This window comes from Schistocerca cancellata, chromosome 4 (genome assembly GCF_023864275.1).
Source record: "Schistocerca cancellata isolate TAMUIC-IGC-003103 chromosome 4, iqSchCanc2.1, whole genome shotgun sequence".
Taxonomy (NCBI): Eukaryota; Metazoa; Arthropoda; class Insecta; order Orthoptera; family Acrididae; genus Schistocerca; species Schistocerca cancellata.
The window spans coordinates 679637267-679661549 of NC_064629.1; positions in this window are offsets into that span (position 1 = coordinate 679637267).

The window sequence follows — 24283 nt, forward strand, 5'->3', positions numbered from 1 at the left end:
ACATCACGCACATCCATGCCCGAGGCAGGATGCGAACCTGCGACCGTAGCGGTCGCGTGGTTCCAGACTGTAGGACTAGAACCGCTCGGCCATTCCGGCCGGCTGTCCTACCTTTAAACCTGAATAGTCCACTGAAGCAACTTCTATGATTGTCACTATCATGTTTAATAGGAATAGGATAGGTAGAACTGCTTCTTTATTTAAACACACAGACACGGGGGAGGGTCTCTTCTGCGCGCGTGGCGAAGCTTATCGCCGACCGCAGCCGCGGCTGTACTTGCCGTCTTTCGATCGGTATACCTAGCAGCGCCAGAGGCCGCACCGCGTTGTCACTCCCCGCCTGTCGTCAAACTGCCGCTCGAAAGCAGCAGGGCGCACGAGCACAGCACGGACAAGTGAAATAGGTACATAGTTGAACTGGTCGGCACCACGTCATACAGTCAGGAATGTAGGCAGACGATTGTGATTCTCCTACTGCTCGGTACCTCAACACTGCTACATTATTTCACACTTAAAAACTGTGCGACGTCCTATTTTCCTTCATGATCGTATCGAGCCGTAGGCTACAACAGTGACTGCTTTCAGTATTCCACACCCCCATCTGGCCGCTTTCACCAACAGCTGTACTGTCACTATGTATCTATCTCGGGCTCTCGGTCGCTTTTTGCTATGCAGTATATTCTAACAGAGGACGTCAATTAACAGGCGCTTACACAGAGACGTTCCTTAGGTCTTAATAAAGTCTGAATTTTGAAATTGTACAGCGAATTAACACGGACGTGAATATCAGGGCCGGACCTTGTGGCCAAGCGGTTCTAGGCGCTACAGTCTGGAACCGCGCGACCGCTACGGACGCAGGTTCGAATCCTGCCTCGGGCATGGATGTGTGTGATGCCCTTAGGTTGGTTAGGTTTAAGTAGTTCTAAGTTCTAGGGGACTGATGACCTCAGCAGTATCGAACACAGTATCAACATAGAGACATGTATCTCATGCCATCCAGGGTCATCAACGACCAGATTAAGTTTCCCCACCTGTAAGAACAACACGCTGTTTGCTAGGAACTCTTCAATTCAATCACAGATAACATCTCTGAACTGTATTGGACACTGACCAGAAGTCAGGGGCCTGATATCTACCACCTCCTGGGTCCAGTGGACGAACAGAGTGAGATGAGTTCCACACAATCAATGTTTATGGAATGCATGTTGTTGTTCTGTCTCCAGAACGGGCGTAACACGTGTTCCAAAATTGGATAGCCTACTGGCACTAACGATTAGTTATATGCACCAACTCCATAATATTACGTAGAATAACCTCAGAATGAAGTGATAAGGTGAATCGTAACCATCAAAATCGCGGCAAATATATATGTCGGGAAGGAACGGAATTTTTATGAGAGTAGCGGTCTGTAGTCATTTTGTGAGACATACTTCATGACGAAAGCAGAGTGCGGCACCAGTTAATGGCAGCTGCCTGTAATTATTACCAGCGACATAGCACTGACCCATCTACTGACTGAATGCCAGAAAAAGAGGTCCAATGACAGACAAAACAACCTGCCCGACGTGCAAACATTTCCAGGTCGCCGCTCATGGCTCACACACAGGGTCCCGCTGCCCGCTGAGTGTCAGTGGCTGGTGTTGGAACTACAGGCATTATATCAGTCTGACGGAAGTAACATGAAACGGGTATGTCACGAGTCACTAACACAGTAGAGAGCCATTCCATACAGGCGCGAGGACTGAAAATACTACACGAACGCACGGCACTTACACGCTCGTATGCACTCAATCCTAAGACACCACGACGTCCTACACCAGTCATCGAGAACGCTATTAACATTGAAATGTAGGGAATCTATTCTGGCACCAAACATACATTCACCTAGCAAGTTCCAAACACTATGGTCGCAGATTTTAAGGGGGTGAAACCACTGCCTTATGCACTAAATATAACACTGAATCTCTGGGACACAAACCATTAATAGGTTTCCGGAGGTGTATAATGTCAACTGTTTACCAAATTCAAGTCCAGTTAGGATTAGGAAATTGTGGTATGTTCACATCGTACTTATAAAGTATCATTCCTATCGTCAGCAACGGCAATTGTATGTGACAGAATAGCGACAACTTAGTCTGTTCCCTACTTATCCACGGCGTTTCAACATGAAAAGTAGCCACCAATGTCAGACTCCAGACCCAAGTTCACCCTGTGTGAACAACGAATGTAGTCACAAAATCAACGAAATTTTTACCTAAAGAGGGGTTTCCTTTGAAAAAACTTTAGGCATTCAAGTGTGGAGAATCTGTGTGAGTTGTACTCTCCAGTATTGATTGCTATGGAGAGAGTACGTAGTGAAGCATGTGTTGGAACATTAAGTTAGCGTTCCTGACTTCTAGTCAGTGTTAAATACAGCGTCGTGATGTCACCGCATGAGCAAGGTACGAAATAACATGTCGAATTTACAATTGCATTGAAGAGTTCCCACCCTTAACGGTGGGTGCTATTTCCATTGATTTCGGTTCTGTATTCGCTATTTTCAAAGCAAAATTCGCTGTTGTCGTTACACTATTCTTTTTAGAAGCATAAGACTATACGACGACGGTGACATTACACTTCTTTAGGTGAAAATTTCATTGATTTTGTGATTGTATTCACTGTTCATTCAGGGTGCGCTGTAGTCTGGCGTCTGACACAGGTGGCTGTTTCTCGTGCTGAAATGCCACGGATAGGAAGGGAACGGACTAACAGTCTCACAAGATGTTGTTGTTTCGTCACATACATTTTTTTCTGTCGCTGACGATCGTTTTATAGGAAGGTTGTGAACATTCCATAAGTTCCTAACCGTAATCTAACGTGAATTTCATAAACATCTTATATTAGACGCCTCTGGAAACCTATAAATCGTTTGTGACACACAGAATTGATGTTGTACTTCGTTTATAAGGTAGTAGTTTAACTCTCTTAAAGTCAGCGACCATAGTGTGTAGAACTTGGTAGCTGTTGGAAAAAGATTTCCTACATTTGAAAGTTGATAGCGTTGCATTCTACACGCATAGTGTTAGATATCTGGGCATCTTAGGACTGGGGAATACGATCGTGTATAAGACCGAACATGCAGGCCATCCTTTCGTGTGGTGTCTTCAGTTCCCATACTCGCATGGAATGGATGTCTATTGAGACAGTGACGCATGATGTGGCCACGTTATTTCCCGTTAGACCTCTGGCTATACTCTCAATGTGTATCGTTCATATTCCTTATACCAGATGGAGGTAGAGCCCGTAATAACACCTCCAGCCACTGGCTGTCGGCGACGAAGCTGTGTGAGCCATGAGCGACAACTGCTCCTTACCTCGAAATAATATTGAGTTTGGATTCCATTGGGAACCATGTGGTGAACGACTGCAGTATTAGTGCTGTGAACAATAAACCCCTTACCACTGAGGCTGCCATTTTCCTTGTTTACATTCCCTGGAAGTGGAAATAACAGATAAAATATTCTAATGGTTAATAAAAAAGAGGTTAGATTATTGAAATAGAACTGAACGAACCTATTACCGAATTTGACAGTCAACAAGCAAAAACGTATGCAGTGGAGACCGAGTCAAGAAGGATAATGTGCAGAGTAAATGGTGTAAAACAGTCTTCTGTTAATGGATTACTCATCAGTGATTACAGGCTATCTCTACTGCATTCAGAAGTTAAGGCAGCTTTGCAGTATGCAACTCCACCAAAAGCACTGTGTAGTTTCTGAAGTTAGCAACACAAACAAGGTTTACATGCACAAGATGATAAACGATTTATTCTCGCAGACAAGGTGAATACATTACAATGGGGTCACCACTACATGAAAAACTGATGATTCATTTTATCATGAATAAAGTAAAAAAATAAAACGTGCGTGCCCGTGTGTGTGTGTTTGTGTGTGTGTTTTCGGGTGAGCGTGTTTTGTGCCAGTTCATGTGAAGATTTCATATTGTTTTTGGATCAAAATATTGTAGTAATGACAAATATCTTCGACCGTAACACTATTTTAGGCTATTAAGAAAGAAGTGTCGTTGAACATGACACCATTTTACCATAGTTCATGTGATGCTTACATCATTTTTGGCAGGTACTACTGTACACCTGTAATGTGGTTGGCTGTCTCTTTTTAATGCCCAATAAAATACTAAGTTGTGATTGACTGCTTCATTTTAAATTCCACTGAAACGCTATTCAGTGATTGGCTGAAGAGGTGCGGAGGAGGGGGAGGATCAGCACAGTATGACTTCCCACATGGTAATGATGACATCATTGATAAGGGTGATAACAGCACTGATATGGAGGCTGGGGCTTGTGATATCATGGGCATTAGAGAAATGGAGTTTTCAGCCCACATGCACTTTTCAAGGTCATTTAAGTGTAAGGTGACCCAGTATCAGCACAGATACACTACTGACACATTTCCAGCTTAGCAGGTAGCTCATTGTGAGCTGAGCAGCATCCCGGTGTAATTTGAAGAACTGTTTATGTTAAGATACTGTACTTGACGAGGTATAACAGTAGCAGAAGTGAAGGATTTTACATTTCAGTAGGTAATTTTCTGTGAACAGAAAAGGACCTTTGTGGGAACATCACGAACATATAACCTATTGTGCAACTGCCTGTCAGACAGTCACACATGTATGTGTATAATGGCAGTAACAGCAAGTTGGACTCCTCAAAATCAGGTTATGTCGTTTCGTTGATTGAACAGCTGCTTACTGCTCAAATTTGCACAAGCGCACATTTGACTGCACGGTCTCCTGTTCTCTTACTGCCACGCTGTGCAAGGGCGTCTCTCGTCTTCTGATCCTCTTTCCTGCTCTGTGAGCCATCATTTGATTAAACTTCCTAAAGTTAACTGCCCTGAATCTCTGCCACGAAGTTCTTAATAACAATAACCTATGACTGATGTTGATATACCCCTTCTCTCCCTTTTTCACAAACTGGTGCTTGCGTCATTTTCGTGGTACTCTCCTTGGTTTCATCTTCTGGGATGTGGCATTTTGCAGTGATGAGAAATTTTCATATTGATACTGATATATTGTCCAGGCTATCTGTTACAGAATCCGAGTTCAATAGATTCACTAAGTGTCTGTGCTACGCCAGCTGGAAAGTCAGCAAGTCGTCCCATACACCTTAGCTGTGAGTTCCTCAGGTGCTCTCAATGGAGCTTCTGTCTGCAGAAACTACCAATTTAGTGTCATCTTCACTTCTGACAGTTCGTTTCTTTGCAAATTCAGGAGGCAACAATAATCTTCGTTCCCCAGATAGTAAAATGGAGCCTCACAAACTAAATAGTGCAACACTTAGTCTGAGTGACTCAGGGTTTATAAAGATTGTGATGCATACTTCCTTGTGGGTTGTAGTAAAAAGTTGCAATATCGTGAAAGAAGACATCTAATTTTCTGAGGGCTGGTAGCTCAGTGGCTCAGTAGCTTACAATATGTTTCCGACAGCAGTCGGGAACAGATGGGTAGCGCCAAAGCCACTTGCCAAGACAGCTTGTTTACATGCATCAACCTGTCACAGAGCACAGCAAACCATGCACAGTGTTTTGCGAGAACACCATCTTGTGATCACAGTGACGAATGTAAGACATTACTGAAGTATTCGACACTGACTTGGTGAATGTATCTGCATCTACATGAATACCCTGGATTAACTGTTAAGTGTTTGGTACTTTATTCATAAGTGAAACACAGTACAATATGTAAAATACATTGCCTGACAGCAGAAGTGAAGCACCCGGAAGCAGAGAGGAAACGAAATGAAATTTTACAGGTTAAGAGTGTATGTGATGTTATTTTAGTAATTACAGATTCGAGTTAGGTTTACAAAGTACACTTACAAGTATGGTGTAGCACCGACCGGGCCTTGATGCATGGACCAATTCGGTTTCCGCGCGGGATTAGCCGAGTGGTCTCAGGCGCTGCAGTCATGGACCTCCCGGCGGAGGTTCGAGTCCTCCCTCGGGCAGGGCATGGGTGTGTGTGTTTGTCCTTAGTATAATTAAGTTTAAGTAGTGTGTAAGCTTAGGGACTGATGACCTTAGCAGTTAAGTTCCATAATATATTTTTTTTAAAGAACCAATTAGGTTGGAAAGGGTGTCCTAAAGGCGCTGTATCCTTTCCTGAGGCAAGCTGGCCCACAACTGTTGTAACTGGTCCTTGATATCCTTGACATTGTGGTAGTGGCACAGGTTCCACACGTGCTCTCTCAGGGACAGATCTAGGAATTTTGCTGGGCATGGCAGTATCTGAACATCACGGAGACAGTTCATATTGATACGTTTTTGACGAGAATTGTCCTCTTGAAAAATGTCACCATGATGCTGACATAGGAGGGGTAAAACGTGAGGCCCCAGTATGTCCATGACATGCTTTTGCGCTATCAGAGTTCTTTCAGTCACTTCAAGCCATGACCTGAAGTCATACCCACTGACTCCCCACACAATGATGCCAGGAGTAAAATCACCGTGCCTCACGAAACACTGTAAGAATGGGACAGCTTCCCAGGTCGCAGCCATATTTGATGACGATGCTTATCTGAGGTAGTGCAGAACCGCGATTCATCGCTGAACCAAATGCAACACCATTCATCAGCAGCCCATGCCTGCTGCTCATAGCATTACTCCAGACGCAGCTGATTTTGTTGTGGAGTTAACGACAATGTACATGTGGGACAGTAATTCCCTAATCTAAATCCTGCTGGTTTCGTACGAACGTTTTGGAATGACACAGAATGTTGCAGAGAATCAATTATTTGCTGTTGAATAGGACGTGCAGATGTGAAGGCGTTACAATGTCCTGGTGGACAATATACCGATCCTCCCTTGTAGTGGATAGACATTGTCGACTGGAACCATGACGACGAGTTTACCTGCCACCACGTTCCCATGCAGCCCAATATTGGACTACAGCCACATCCAGATGGCCTACACATCTAGATACTGTCTGATTCATCTAGCTGGGCAAATGGAGACCAACAAAGCGGCCCTTTCTAAACTTTGTATCAAAAGGGTACGTAGCATCTCCATGTCCTCCACAATGATCACACATCATTTGATCCTGTTCACACTCCTTATATAACCCAACAAGAATGGTAACAACACTACACATGAGGAACACTAATACTCTCTGGTGGTCATTCTACAGAGAATCGTAACTCTGATCATTTGCATACCCACCGATGAAGTGTACATACGAAGTTACATTGAGTCTCACCATGCCTTCTGCGTGCTTCATATTTTTTATCAGACAGTGTAGATCATAGCCTGTCCGCAACAAGTCAACACTACTGGAGCCATATAAGAACAAAATAGTTTAACCAGAGACTCCTGGAATCCACAGGCATGTTGCCGTATATAGTTCACAGAGTCTTCCAAAGTCGCAAAACTGCAGAAGCTAGGTCCAACATCATGGCATGTCTTATTGGTCAGTCAGGTAATGCCAGAATGCTGCTAGGTGATACAGAATGGATTGGAACGGCCGATGTAGTTTCTAAAGAAGGACATCGTGGCGTAATTGAGAACACCACTGAACCTGGTGTAAGAACCTCCTAGAGTGTACCACATTGTCTTGTGAGCTGTAGTACGGTCTCTACATAGATATTGGATATGGAGCCTGGTTCGTCGTTAGGATGGGATGTAAGAACTACACGCTGTGATTTAGATTTCCATGAAGAGAGGGAACACCTAGGACTGCTCTTTATCAGAAATATTAGGATCGAATCATTACGAAATGCTTGGATAGCAATACAATTTTTGACAAGTGCTGTTTACCAGAAGCACATTACCTACGATATTTGAAAATGAATTGCCAATAGATTCAACGGCACAGATGATTTTCCAATTTCCACGTGGGATACCAGACCTTAAAAGTACTCTACCTGATCTTCGAAACTCCAAACAGAACCACGCAGCAGGCTTTGAACAACTATGGAACAGTTTTTCAAGTTCAACATGAAAACTGAGTAAAGAGCCACCACTTCAAAGAGGATAATGCGGTTCTGATCTTACTCATTGAACTGAAAAGGCACACATCAAAGTGTCTAACCATTTGTGGACATAGGGCACTGATAATCTATGATGGTCAGCCACGCACGCGTCCGACATACTGTGCAATACAGGATGTAAACGATAACAGTTCACATCGTATCACCGTAGTGTAAGGCAAGTCTAGACGAACAATGTGATACCTGACACTTGCACTCTATCAAGCAGGGAATCAACCTCAGATTGGCCTGAAAAAGCTAACTAAGCTACAGCGCATGCACGGCACGCGAGATGTTGAATATCCTCTCGCCCTCCCAAACCGCCGACTTCCTTTGACGTTAGTAAGTTACCCCTCACTGTGAGGATAATAAAAAAAGAAAGACCTTTGAACACGTAATGCAAAAACCAATTACGTTTCCTACTCGACCTAAACTTAACACTTACAACCTCAGTAGTCCCGTACTAATAAACCCATTGTTAATTTCACACTATTAAAATGCACAAAATTGTGAGGTAAGACTGACACAAAACTTAACTTTACAATTTGCACGTGTACAACGAATCGGATGGCGCAAGCGTGCGAGAGGACTTCCTAAATCTCGCGCAGCGCGTATGTGCTGTAACTTACGTGGCTTCTGAAGACCTGTTTGAGATGTTCAATACCTACCATGAGAATTCTACATAATTACGATATTAGCTTATCTTAGAACAGCTGACGGCAGTGCACAATGAACTTCTTCAGGTGATTCGCTTCCAGTGGACTTTCAGAAGGGATCACAGTTATAATCTACCAAAACAACAAAATTTTGACGATCAAGGATTTACGGCGTATTACATATCCACATCTTCATCTGCATATACACTTATACTTCGCCAGCCACCTTATGGCGCATTGCGGAGGATCCTTCTACCATTACAAGCCATTTCCCTTCGTGTTCCACCCGCAAATAAAGCGAGGGAAAAACGACTATGTATGCCTTCGTAAGATCCATAATTTCTCTTATCTTCGTGGTCTTTGCGTGAAATGTACGTTGGTGGCAGCAGAACTGTTCTGCGTTCAATTTCCAGTACCGGCTCTCTAAATTTTCCCAATAGCGTTTATTGAAGAGAACGTCGTCATTCCTCCAGTGATTCCAATTTTAATCCACGAAGCATCTTCATAATACTCGCTTGGTTATCGTACCTATCAGCAATAAATCTAGCGGCCCGCCAATGAATTGCTTCGATGGCTTCCTTTAATCTGACCTGTTGGGGATTCCAATCATTGGAGCAGTACTCAAGGATAGGTCGAAGTAGTGTTCTATATGCGGTCTCCTTTATAGATGATTTCCACTTTCCTAAAATTCTCCTAATAAACGAAAGTCGACCGTTCGTCTTGCCTACTACCGTCCATATGTGCTCGTTCCATTTCATACAGGTTCAAATGGTTCAAACGGCTCTGAGCACTGCGGGACTTAACATCTGAGGACACCAGTGCCCTAGAATTTAGAACTACTTAAACCTAACTAATCTAAGGACATCACACACATCCACGCCCGAGGCAGGATTCGAACCTGCGACCGTAGCGGTCGCGCTGTTCAGACTGAAGCGCCTAGAGCCGCTCGGCCAAAACGGCCGGCTTCATACAGGTGTCGCTTTGCAACGATACTCCTAGTTATTTAACTGACGTGACTGCGTGAAGCAGCACACTACTGTTGCTGTATTCGAATATTACGGGATTATTTCTCTTGCCCATGTGCATTAACTTACACTTTTCTACATTTAGAGCAAGCTGCCATTCACCATATCAAATAGAAATCTAAGTAATCTTCTATCCTCCTACAGTCATTCGACAACAGCGTCTTCCCGTAGACCACAGTGTCATCAGCAAATAGCAGCATATTGGTGCTCACCTTTCCGTCAGATCATTTATGTACGAGGAGCGTTCAATAAATAATGCAACACTTTTTTCTGAAAGCAGGTTAGTTTTATTCAGAATTCCAATACACGATGTTACAAGGGTTGTCCAGAAAGTAAGCTGCAATCGGTCGCGAAATGGAAACCACAGTGAAAACCAGAAACCTTTTATTTGCAACAATTAGGTACACTTTCCACCTATTTCACTACAAAGTCACCGCTCCAACGTCGGGATTTGTCGTAGTGTTGTATCAACTTTCCAATATCCTCGTCATAGAAAGTAGCCACCTATGCTTTCGACCAGTTATTTGCACTGGTCTGCAGCTCGTTGTCTGTAGAAAAATTGTGTCTTCATAGCCAGCGGTTCTTGTGACCAGAGATGAGACTCAGGGGGAGCCATTACGGACTGTACTGTGGGTGATAAAACAGTTCTCATCGGAATCGCTGCAGGAGCGTCTTCATTGCCCCTGCAGTGTGCGGACGAGAACTGGCATGAAAAAGGAACTGCTCGGCAGTTGTATTATGTGGGTTGCATCACACAGGCAAAATCTCTAACTAGGCCCTCATACTTGGCGGGAGACGCTATTCCCTACACATCTTTAAGGGCTGTTCACTCAAATCTGAAAAGAGCGACACGGCACGATCGACGGGTATGTTAGAGACACTGCCGAACACATCTGTGCAAAGCTTTACCGGATTTTCCCAGTGGTTTCCATTTAGCCACTGATCGGAACTTACGTTCTGGACAACCCTCGTATTACCCACTCTTTTGGCTACAAAACTTTATCTTTCAATATAACCTCCGTTCAATGCGAGGGCCTTACGCCACCGTACTAAAAGGGTATGTATGCCTGCATGGTACCACTCTGCTGTTCGACATTGGAACATTTCGTATGCCTTGATAGTTCTTAATTAAGAAGCTGACATCATCATCGTAAGCCTGTATTACTATTTTAAGACCAAATAGTGAAAGTCATAAAACCATGCGGTACAGTTTCTTCAAAAATGGCTTTGCAGCTGACACGCATAGGCTTGTCAACAGGGGGCAGTATTTTTTGAGAGCTCGACACAGCGTGATACGTTTTGCAAGCGTCTCATTTATCTTGATCTTGGTAGTAGCTCTTTGAATACAACGTCTAATGATGTTGATAAAACTGGGGCGAAATCCAAATACTGACAGGTAAAAGCATTGAATTCTGTCGTAATGATAAGCGAAGTCTAAAAACGCAATAGTCATGGATGTATTAGCTGCCCATCTCATGTCGATTACGTCTCTGTAATGAGCGAGAACATCTGAGATCGAATGGGTCAATGTGGCACAATTCTGTTATAGGCCAAGAACACGTTAAAATCAGTTTCCTTCTGCTGTTTATGGTCTGACTGAGAAATTTACAAATCGTGTTCAAAAGCTTCTTTGGCTTTTTCTCACATGGTATCCTGCGAACCTTGGATAGCGAGCAACCGACAGATTTCATATTCATTTGACACGGTACATCACTATGAACTGTTAACGAAGGTCCTAGCATACGGATTAGGTTCCCACGTATGTGAGTGGCCCGAATAGAACCCAATAGCATTCGGGAGGACGACGGTTCAATCCCGCGTCCGGCCATCCTGATTTAGGTTTTCCGTGATTTCCCTAAATCGCTCCAGGCAAATGCCGAGATGGTTCCTTTGAAAGGGCACGGCCGACTTCCTTCCCCATCCTTCCCTAATCAGATGAGACCGATGACCTCGCTGTCTGGTCTCCTTCCCCAAAACAACCCAACCCAACCCAAGAACCCAATATGTTGTCCTCGATGGCGAGTGTTCAACGGTGACAGAGGTATCTCAGGAGTGCCTCAACGAAGTGTGACTGGACCGCTCTTACTCTTTACATACGAGGGGCGTTCAAAATGTAGCCCAGTAATTTTTTTTGGCCAATTTCGGTGGAAAAAATACTGAATTTGTTTTGGGACATCGTGAAATATTCCCGCTTCAGCCTCTACAATTTCATGACGTGGCGCTATACGTAGCCTTCAAAATGGCGTAAGTAACAGAAGTGCGTTCCAAGCAGAGAGCTATCGTTGAGTTTCTTTTGGCGGAAAATTAAAGGATCCAGATATTCGTAGGTGCTCACAGAATGCCAACGGAGACCCGTAGGTGAAATGAAGCAAGGTGAGTCGTTTGGCGAAGACCTCATAAAACTTCAGCCCGGATCTCGCATCTTCTTACTTTAAGCAGTTTGACCCAATGAAGGAAGCAGTCCGCGGGAAGCAGTACGTGGATAAGGGAAGGTTATTGATGCAGCAAGACGTTGGCTTCTACGTCCACCAACAGAGTCGTACCATGAGGGCAGACATACCCTTTCAGTAAGGTGGCGTAGCTGATATCTGTCAGCTAAAGCGCCGTGTGTGCCCTGACTTACAAAAATCCTCAGGACTTCCAATTGGTCAGGAGGTATACGTTATTGGATACCCCTGGGTATCTTAAGTGCTTATAAGGAAATATATAAGAAAGCAGACTGTTGCCTGCCGAGAGAACTTATCTTCCATTAACTGAATGAAGCGACTCCATATAATATGGGGTACCCTGGTCTCAAAACACATGTGTACACTGCAAGACAACATATTTAAAGCAGATGCATAAAATTTTGACTACGGATAGAACCAGCGTGACCCAATATTTCTTTTGATCTTATCAACTACAGATGAATCCACCGATTGATCGCAGAAATAACAATACACATCCCCAATAAATGAATTTGTACTACGTCGAAAAAAGTCATATAAGTGAATAAATGCTCCATCACAAACCTACAACGCAATACTGTCATATCCAACACACCATGTGTAGCTCAAATATCCATACCACAACTGGTCAGCGCTCTCAGATAGTGTCCACAACAAAACACTCCAGACTCTTGCGGGTAACAACTGGTACGATGTGGTAACAGAAACCGTCTGTACTAAAGAGAAAAGACCCAGGCACGGACCTACGGGGAGGGGAAGGGGGGCGAACCGGGGTATCTGCCCCGGGCGGCAATTTCAGGTGGCGCCAAATTCGTATTCTTGAAGAAAAACACCTTGTTTCACAAAGCGCTTAGCATCCAGCGCACGTTGATCTACTGGTTGTTCATATGACCTTGAAACGCTTCCCAGTTGGTTTTTGAACTTTTTGCACAGAATCTAAGTTCATTTCTGAAAGAATCAAAAGATGGTTTTTGAATGCTGCCAGGGGAGTACCCGTCGCATCTGGAAATAAAAAAAACATTCCCGCTGACAAAATGAAACGGAGCTATACGGGCTGAGCGAGTAAACCCGAACGGTGAATACGAATCGCTGTTTGTTTATGTGGTTGATTGGGTGTACGAATGACCAGCGTTGTTATAATTACTAACGAAATTCTTAGATTCAGTCTACCAGAGCGGAAATAAACGACTAACAGGGATGACGTGTAACAAAGATAACACATTATCTTCTAGGTGTATTCAAGAAAATGAAATTTTGACAGAAAATTTTTGTCAGATCGCTACACTAATAAGGACCAGTTGTACAGTCCCCGGTTAACATCCTCTTTAAGTTCTATTCTCGGAATAGAGGGGAAAATGCATTGTACGAACACGTAATAACGTCTAACCGGAGAATAAACGCGGGATAACTGAACCGGGTAAGTGAGGTTAACCAGAGAACAAGTTTTGACAATGGCAGGAACAGTAAAAGAATTATTCATGACCAAGATTGTTTTTAGAACGAGGAAGGAGAAGAAAGGGGACATCTCACAAATTATATGGAAGAATATGACGATTCCAAATTTACGTAAACATTTCGTACTACTACTTTTCGATCCCATACTTGAGAAACTGGAGCATATGAATGAAATGTGACACTATTTTCCAACAAAAAACTTTTTGCTTTTAGTGGGAATAATAGGCATTTGATATTGGTACTTCGTGAATTATATTCTGTCGTGTTCGTTATGTAAATGAGGTTCCCAAAAATGACCATTTGTGCTAAAACAGTCTCGCTTATTTGGCGCATGTTACAACTACTGCAATATTAGAAAGGCCTACTTCGTTTTATCTAGCAGGCAGTAACAAAACAGACGTAATCAAGTCGGGGAACCACACCAACTTTGGGTACTATTCATATTAACAGCTATTTCAGTATTACAAAAAGACATTTTGATTTTTCATTTAATAAAACGTTTGACGAACTTTGATGAGGTAATAGATTCTTTCGCAGAAAGGAAAGCACACCGTGTAAAGTTGTAGCAAGATTAGAGAGAATAAATGCTTGGACCTAAGGACTGAAGAAATGTGTTCTACAACTACATCTACATTTATACTCCGCAAGCCACCCAACAATGTGTGGCGGAGGGCACTTTACGTGCCACTGTCATTACCTCCATAATTTTTTTTTTGTAGTTGTACCCACTCACCACATGGTCTAAAGAGACAGCGCAGTCTAAATGTTGATAGTTCACTTAGTGACTTAACATCTTCACTATGTTATGGTATCCTTATTCCATACGACCATTAGCTTGTGGGTGGAATGGACTAGTGTGCAATTTCTTTATTTTCAATAGGTGACATAACTATTTCATCAGATCAGACATAAAACTAGTTCATCGATCTGTGACTATAGTTTCTGGTACACCAAACCTAAGCAACCAATTGCTAACCATGCCTTGAGCTATAGTGCTCGCTTTCTGATCTGGTATTGCTGTCATTACAAGGTATCTTGAAAAATGGTCTATCATCATCAGTATCTACACTTACAGGATGACAATTAATGAACTATGTGAAGTAAAATCACAATGAAATGAATACCCTTAGCTGCATACAGGCTTTTATATAAGTCAACGGGGACAGTTGAAAATGTGTGCCCCGACCAGGACTCGAACCCGGGATCTCCTGCTTACAGGGCAAACGCTCTATCCATCTTGCTTGGCTCTTGCTTTTTCCGGTTTAATGTCTCCCATATTTAATTTTATGTCATACAAAAGAGTTATTAGCTAATAGGCAATAAAGAATGCAAATTTTCTGAAGAGTTCTTATTCTCCCGGTCACAAATGTTCCCATTCAGTATTAATTGTGAGTTTTTGTTAAGGGGGGTAGGACGTCAAAACGTCAAACCGGCCGACTGGGAGCAGTAGAGGCACCACAGGAGATTTTAATTTCCATTGTTCTGAATGTAGGTTTCATGGCTTCCATTAACAAATATACACGTTTGAATTCCACAGAGGAAAATACAGTGACGTGCGATAGAAGAATGCTGTTTGACGAGGCGTGGCACTGCACTTCGGCACACTTAAGACCAAACAAATGGTTTTACATTTCCTCGAACGTATATGTTTTATATATCAAACTCATCAGAAAGATGTGTCCTACAAAATGGACATATTATTAAAAAATCGATTTTGTTTAAATTGTTGACGTCGCATCGCAAACTCTCGAGGGTGGACGGGGGCGCCACTATCAAGTTTTTGCCCCGGTTCGGAAATATCGTAGATCCGGCGCTGAAAAGACTCCAGATAAAGCTTACATCAAGTTTTCTTTAATATCCCTGCCGAATGAATGAATCGAGTGCACACAGGTCATTGTAGAAAGGTCCTCATGTGGAACTAGACTAGAAATAAACAAATAGTTGTGAACCGCATGCCATCACACACGATGAGAATGGCCTACATTCTAAAGACAAGCTGGCAGTTTATCGCAAATGCGAAGCACGACAGCTGTGTGTGGCTAATGGGTCATTAGATTAGCTACTCACTCAACAGGGCCAGTCCATAAATCGAAAATTTTTCTCTATTCCTTATGCCACAACACTGTCTGACATGGAATAAGCTTCAGCACAAGTATCACGAGATATTTCAAAGCTACTTACGCACATTTTATCCAACTTGTTAATAGAGAACTGACAGAAGATCTTTCCCTTTTTCAAAAATTTTAATTTTTGATTAATTTCTGGATTAGAAGCAAGTAACTTAAAGTTTTCTTTATGACAACGTCAAGTTGACTTTTTACATGGAAAAAAGTTTTGGATGGTGGTCGAGAGCAGATAAGTTGTTTTATTCAAATGGTTCAAATGGCTCTGAGCACTATGGGACTTAACATCTATGGTCATCAGTCCCCTAGAACTTAGAACTACTTAAACCTAACTAACCTAAGGACAGCACACAACACCCAGCCATCACGAGGCAGAGAAAATCCCTTACCCCGCCGGGAATCGAACCCGGGAACCCGGGCGTGGGAAGCGAGAACGCTACCGCACGACCACGAGATGCGGGCTGTTTTATTCAATTTATGATCTTTATGTCGTAATGAGAAGAGCTTGTATTGTTTCATAAATTCAGTAGACATCATACCATAACCTGGAGGCAGAAAAATCAACATCAAGATCTTTCCTTATATCTTAATTTAACATTTTCAAGACGTCAGCAGGTGATACAAAAGCGTAATAAAAACGAAAAGAAGAAAACATTTCAAAATCAGGGAAGAAAGAATTTGAGCTTAAGAGCACGAGGATTTTTTGTTTCAAGAAGGAAGAATTTTTTATTCTTACCTATGCACGAAATATAGTTGTAAGGAAGGAAGAATTTTGCATTCGAGAAAGAAAAAAAGTTACAAACGTTGAAAAATGTTCAGTTCCGAAGAAGGACGAAATCTGGTGTTTCTAGAGGACTAAATTAATGTAAGAGCAAGATTTTACGTTGAATGCAAGTTGCATTGCTTCCGTTTTGAAGAGTACACAAGTTTCGTTCGAAGAGATACCCTAAGAACATGCGCCGTTGAAATGAAATTGGCGACCGAAAAGCTGGTTAAATGGGATGGTGGAAGGCCAAAATTAAAAAAAAAGAGTATAACGTAGTTTAGTGTCGAAAGAGACTGGAGTTCAGTACTCAGGCAGCCCTTGAATTATTTTTTCTGTTTATACCAATCAGCTGTTGATTTATATCAAATTTGTGTCGTCAGAAATTCAACAGAAATGCAAACAACTCTGTTCTGATCGATACACCAACAGATCATAATAGAAGTTAAAAGAGCTGGAAGTAGTTCCCCAAAATACCAATTTTATGTCAGTAACGTACAAGATGTCGGTGACATACATTTACATCTAAAATTCCATGCTTTTCAAGTTATTTCTCGAGAGAACTGCAGTTTCTTCAATTTGTCTATATATAATTGAGCCTGAACGCCGTTCTTATAGCTCTCATTTCTACTACGACACTTCACACTGACTGCTCGTAACGTTCGGAGATAAACTGAACATTCACTAAGTCGTGTCCTGTAATTTACTACAAATTCCATTCGACAAAGTAGGAGTATGCCAGTGTTATTGTTGGTCATGACGTAAATACTATTTTAAAGACATGTCATGTAATTCACTATGAATTTTATTCGGCAATGTAGGAGTAGGACAGTGTTAATATTAGTTAGTCAGAGTGCAAATAGCTCTACATGAGAAGTTCTTAGAATGAGGCAAAATACTGAACTCGGTTTTGACAACGTTAATAGTAGGATTATTCCCTGTTTGGTTTAGGCCAACTACATCGTCCCTCAATTCTTTTGCTTAAGAAAGCTGTGGAAAACAAGTGTTATGATTGTCAGGCAAGTGTTTTGGAAGGTACGTCCTATTTATGTCTACCTCTACATCTGCATCAAAACTTGCATTGCGCAAATTGCTGTACGGTATGATACTGAAGACAGATAATGCACTAGTGCATTAGTCTCCCCTCCACTTACATCCGCAGGTAAATGTAAATGTCGTGTGACTAGGGCCTCCCGTCGTGTAGACCGTTCGACGGGTGCAAGTCTTTCGATTTGATGCCACTTCGGCGACTTTCACGTCGATGGAGATGAAATGATGATGATTAGGACAACACAACATCCAGTTCCTGAGAGGAGAAAATCTCCGGCCCAGCCGGGAATCGAATCTGGACCCTTAGGACTGACATTCTGTCGTGCTAGCCACTCAGCTACCGGGGGCGGACATCCACAGGTTAAAAGTAGGAAGTGTTTATGTTGAGGATTTGTTAACAGCTAGCTGAGAAAATGTTTCGTTTGAACCACAAGTCCTCGAGTCAGGGCACATAGTTGACCTTTCCAGTAATGTCCCTTCATCCATTTCTTATAGCACTCGTCTTCCCCAGCATTTTATAAAAAAAAAACCACTCTGCTTCGAACAGGTAGAAAGCAGATCCGACAGATTTTCTGTAGTTCCTTTGACGCTAGAGGGATCAAGAAAAGCTTTTCCCGCTTTTGACGGAGTTTATGTAGCGCCAGCCTTTCAGTCTGTAGAATCCATTAACGACTTAGCGTGAGTCAGCAAAGGGTACAAGTACTATTTCAACGTACGTTGTCGATTTGCTATTCCTTCTGTTACTTATAAATAATTATTTATAAATAATATTGGTCTCAGTTTTATATCAATCTGGTACCTGACAAACAATTGCGCTATTGCAGTCAACCAAAGGCATCATGAAAGTGGCATAATTTCAAGTTACCCTTTCGCAGATAAAAAATCAGTGTAATATTATGTGTCATGTACATAAATATCTAAAATCTCTTCACTTTGTTGGGAACTATAAGTTTTCAGAGGATAGTAGCTGTTTTTTCTAACTGTCTTTAGTTCCTCTCTTTCTTTTTTTTTCTTTCTTGCATAATTTTATTTTTCATAGTATCCACCAGAAAATAACTGGTTAATTAGAAAATAGACTTTCTAGAAGCGAAATATGGTGTTAGTTCGTTAATTTGTAACGCGTTGCATAAATCACATTCAGGTTGAACGTTATGATGTGGAGCGTACCAACAATATACATATATAAAGAATCATTATCAAAGTTGGGAATACGGAAGACAGTATTTTGAATGTTTTCTTTCAGCGATATCTTATGGGATAATATTTTGGGTACTGCTCACTTAGGCAAAAAGTATTCGTTGTACAAAAGAAAGTAATTAGAATTTTGTGTATCGTTCACACACGTAAATCTTGCAAACATCTCATTGAGTATCTGTTAACCACAGCCTCACGGTAAATTTATTCACTTATGAAATTTTGCGTCAACAGTTTATCTGGATTTGCGACTAACAGAGATAAAAGGGAAAATGATCTGCGTTATCCTGTAATGAACCTGTCTTTGGCACAGAAAGTAGTGAAATATGCAACTGGAACATTGTTCGACAACCTAATCATGAAAATAAAATGTCTGGCAGACAACAGAAGTGTTTAAAAATGTAGATTAAAGGTGGTTCTTCTTAACGACTCCTTCTACACCATAGAACATTACTTAAATAGAATAATTATTCATTTGTACAAAAAATACATATAAATGTAGCTGTACATAGTCATATATATATTCAAGTAATCCTCTATGGTATAGAAGGAGTTGTTAAAGGAGTTGTTAAGAAAAAACATTTTTAATCTACATTTGAAAACACTTCTGTTACCTTTCAGACATTATATTTCCATGAGCAGATTGTTGAACAGTGTTATAGCTGCATATTTCACTCCTTTCTGTGCCAAACACAGATTCATCACAGGATAATGCAGATAATTTTCCCTCCTAGTACTGTATTTGTGATTACCTGTCTTACTCTCAGATTCAGATAAATTGTTGATAAAAAATTTTATAAGTGAATAATTGACTGTGAGGCTATGGTTAACAGCTACTCAGTGAGATGTCTGTAAGATTTGCCTGTGTCAACACTACACACAAATCTAATTACTTTCTTTGCTCAAAGAATACTTTATGCCTATGTGAGGAGTTACCCGAAGTGTTATCCCATAAGTTATCACTGAATGAAAATATGCAAAATACTGTCTTTCATATCCCCAACTTCGACAATTATTCTTGTAGAAAAAGGAGCCGAACCTAAACGTTTTTGCAAGTCTATACAGTGATTTTGTCAGTTTAAGCTTACATCAGTGTGCACACCTAAGAACTCGAAACTTTCTAACCTGTTTATTGTTTATTGCTGCTGTATCAGGTTCGTAAGATATGCGATTATTTTGACAATACAAAACTGGATTAGCTGCGTTTTTGAAAATTTAAATCTAGTCCTCTCCTCCAAAACCAGTCAATAAGTATCACAAAAACATCATTTGCTGACACATCATTTGCCAGGAAGTTTCACATCATTTGCTGTTTTCTGCTTCTTTTCACGGTTTCACAACAATTCTTGTACATGAGGTCCAGTCAAATTATTGGTACCACCGCCTATGTTCGACGTTAACTTGCAATAACCACTCAGAGACGGTAGGTGGCAGTACTAGCAGTGTAGGGTATATAAAGTATGTTGGGTGGACGCGGAAAACAGTACAGTCCTTGTCGTTAGGTGAAAACGGATCGATTTGTCTGACTTCCAAAAGGGTATCATCATTGGCTTTCGGACCAAGGGTGGAAGCATTTGCGAAACAGCTTAGTCTGCAAATTGTTCATGTGTCGCTTTGGTTAAAGTATACCGTGCATAACAGAACGGTGTTATCAAAACCAGCGCCGAGGCAAATGTGGTGCACCACGGGCCTTAGGAGTCAGGGGTGAACGACAGCTGCAGAGATGTGTAAGAGCGAATATATGTGCGGCTGTTGAGCAACTGAACGCCCTGATGAACCAATGAGCTACCAACAGCATCTTCTCAACGTCGTTCAGTGAAGTTGTCGTGCTGTGGCCTTCTCCACTAGACATCACGGCGCCTAGAGTATCAGCAACCAAACTGACAGCCTGCAGCCGCGGGTTCCCCGTTCGCAGGCACACCGAAGCACTACACAACCAACAGGCAATATTGATGAACGGCCACAACAACAACAACAACAACAACACAGCAAAGACACCAGTGGCCACCAGGGGCCACTACCGGCCCACATAAACATAAGGAAGAGGTCGTTGCAGATTCCGCAACTATTTTCACACGTCAAACCACGTGATGGAAAATAGTTCCGAGGTACTCATCCGCCGAAGCGCTGTAAATGCCGCCGCTCGGCCGCACATCGGCAGTTCATCAACCGCCAGCAGACGTGGATAGCTGCTGCCCCGGCAGCCTGGCTTGGATCTTCTCGCTGATCTCTGGATTAGGCTTAGTATATCGGAGAAGTCTCTGGCAGAGACTAGTAGGAAATTATTTCAGTTGTTTTCTATATTATTCTTGTATGTAGTTGTGATTCGAAGATGGATCGCTATTTTGTGTTGGTGTTATACTTAGAGAATTTGTTTTGGATAATTGAACAGTCCAATAAATTGTTTTCGGACTTTGATCGTTAGTTTCTTCTGCTTACACAGACATATCACGTCGCATACGACTCTCCGCTGCAGGCGCCTGGTTCATGCACCCATGCTGGTAAATACCATCGTGCCAAGGAAAAACAAACTGCTTGAACAGCTGGAAATGGCCCTGAAGGATAGGTGCATACTCGTGTCGATCCACTGTGCCTTCCAGAACTACGAGATCATCTAGGGAATGCCCTCCAGCGACGAAGGCTGAAAACTGTTCGCCAGTACCTCAACTGGACGCCCACTGAGTGACGAAAGATGGAGTTTTCAGGTGAATCACGTTTCATGCTCCATTGGACAGATGACCGACGGCGGGTACGGCTTGAAAAGTCTGAAAGCAAACGCCTTGCAGCAATTCTCGGAAGGGTCCAGGCCGGAGTGCATTCCCTACGTGATCTCGTCGTTCTGGAAGGCACAATGGATCGACACGAGTATGCATCTATCCTTGGGGTCGATGTCCACCCCTACAAGAACTTTGTTTTTGCTTGGAGCGATGGTATCTACCAGCAGGACAACACAACGTGTCACACAGCTCGCATTGTACTTGCGTGGTTTGAAGAGCGCCAGGATAAGTTTACCGTAATTTCCTGAACACCAGACTCAACAGTCTGTACACGCTATGGATCCTCAACCGAGAAACCTAGCGTAGCTGGTCATGGCTCTAGACTCGGTATGGCTCCACATCCCTGTCGGTCCTTTCCAGACTCTCTTCCTCCACATCCCAGAATGGCCCGTGATGCAAAAGGTGGTTGTTCATGCGCTTGACAGGTGCTCACATTAATATGACTGGACAATGTATCATCTGCAAACAGGACTAATGCTGTCTCATGGTTCAAATAAAATGGAAGATCATTAACATAAACCAAGGAGAGTAGTGGCCCAGTGATCGAACTCTGTAGGTCTCTGGGAGTAATCTCCGTGAATTGTTGAATAATCCTTAGGAACTCACAGGTTGCTAGTAACACTGACGTTGTTCCTCTAAAGGTGTTAGTAGATGTTTGGGAGCTAAGCAATATGTCAATATGTCGCTGTGAGGACTGAGTGTTTCGGTAGGAGAGTCGACTTCCATTCTAAACTCCACATTAAGAACGGAAATATTTCTGGAACTTTTGCTGGATATAAGATGCACATATGGTTGAGACTGTATGTGACAACCTATTTTACACTAAAACACCATTCTCGAGTACATGATACATCAGGATCGAAATGTTTGGTGGGATTCATTATAGTCAAAATTAGAGCTCCTTATTTTGCCTCATGGTGCATTGGCCTAGTTCATATAAGTATTTAATAATAATTAAAAGGATAATAATTTCACTCCTGTTTGAAACTGTGCTTGAGCTGAAACAAAACCCAAGGGTCATCGATCCGTAAAATGCCTGTAGTAAATGAAATGCGAGTCTGCCAGTTTGTATTTGCAACAATGCTTTAGATTTTAAGGTGACGTCTCTGAATTTATGGTCCTGCGAAAACTTATACTCGATTCGAAATTACTACTCAGCACCAATAATTTATTGTCAACTTGAGTGTGAAATATAGGCAACAGCATTGGGAAATATGCTTGGAACAAGTATTAAATAACAAGGGAAATACATTCTAAGACAGAAAAAAGACCCATCATGAAGGAATTATCTAAATGGGACGGGAATCGGTACACGTGATGTACATGTACAGAAAAACTGGATGATTTATTCAACGAAAGAGCTTCACAAAGTGAGGAAGTCAGCAACGTTTTGGTCCACCTCTGGCCCTTAAGCAAGCGGTTATTTGGCTTCGCATTGATTGATAGAGTTGTTGGATGTCCAGTTGAGGGCTATCGCGGCAAATTCTTTCCATTTGGAGTCTCAGTTCGTCAAAATCCCGAGCTGATCGGAGGGTCCTGCCCAGAATGTTCCAAATGTTCTCAACTGCGGAGAGATCCGGTGACCTTGCTGGTGATCGGCGTTCATTTCGAAGTGTGACTCGTCGGTAACGACAATTCTACTCCAGTCAATGAGATTCCAGCGCGAAGAAGTGTCTGGAGACACTCCAGACTACGGTGGTATACCGACCTGACTTTCGATCGCCATACAACCAGGCAGCCATGAGTGGTGGTTTGGGCTTCCATTTCATTTCATACCAGGGCCCCTTTGGTTGTCATCCACTGCACGATTACAGTATAGCGGTACGTCAACGATAACCTAGGCCTCGTTTTGTTCGCTTTCATGGCAAGCCATAATGTGCTTACATTTCAGCAAGATGATGCCCGCCCGCACACGGTGGGAGTTTCGACTGCTTGTCTTCGTGTTTGCCAAACCATACCTTGGTCAGCAAGATCGCCTGATCTCTCCCCAATTGAGAAAGTTTGGAGCTCGGGATTTTCACGATCTAAGGAACCAGTTGGACAGAATCTGGCACGATATCCTTCAGGAGGACATCCAAAACTCTTTTGATCAATGGCAAGCCGAATAATTGCTTGCGTAAGGGCCAGAGGTGGACCAATGTGTTACTGACATGCTCAATTTGTGAATCTCTTTTTCTTGAATAATTCCTCCAAATTTTCTGGAACTGTAATCACCAGTTTGTCTATACATGTACACCATATCTACCGATATCAGTCCCATTCGAACACTTTCTTCGTAGTGTGTCCTTTTTTTTGTCTTAAAGTGTAATTATAGAATGTTAACAGGAACTTAGGGCATCAGTAGCGGCTGTTCAACAGACGCTTGTGTTTTGAGGTTTATTTTGTCGATATAGTAAATTTTTGGTGTTCGCTTATTTGGTGGATCCTCGACAGCAACTGCAAATCCATTAGGTGCATCTAGATATTCTGCATACAGTTTAGTGGCGGCATATGGTCTCTAAGGACAACCTTCGTCTGTTATCCAGAAATCCTAAAGAAATATGAAATTTCTTGACAGTGGTAAGAGGCCAATGAGGGGGAGTGTTGCCTTCGATAAGAAGGTTACTGCAAAGAAAATTACTATGGAGATTAACAAACGTCTAGATAATACGGTCTATCAATAAAAGTGCAGCGGAAAGCCCATAAACAAAAGTTTTATGGTGAAGAAATTGCTGACAAACCAGTTGTGAAGTAGTTAATTACAAAAAGAGTCTTCAGTGGTCCATAGAGCAAA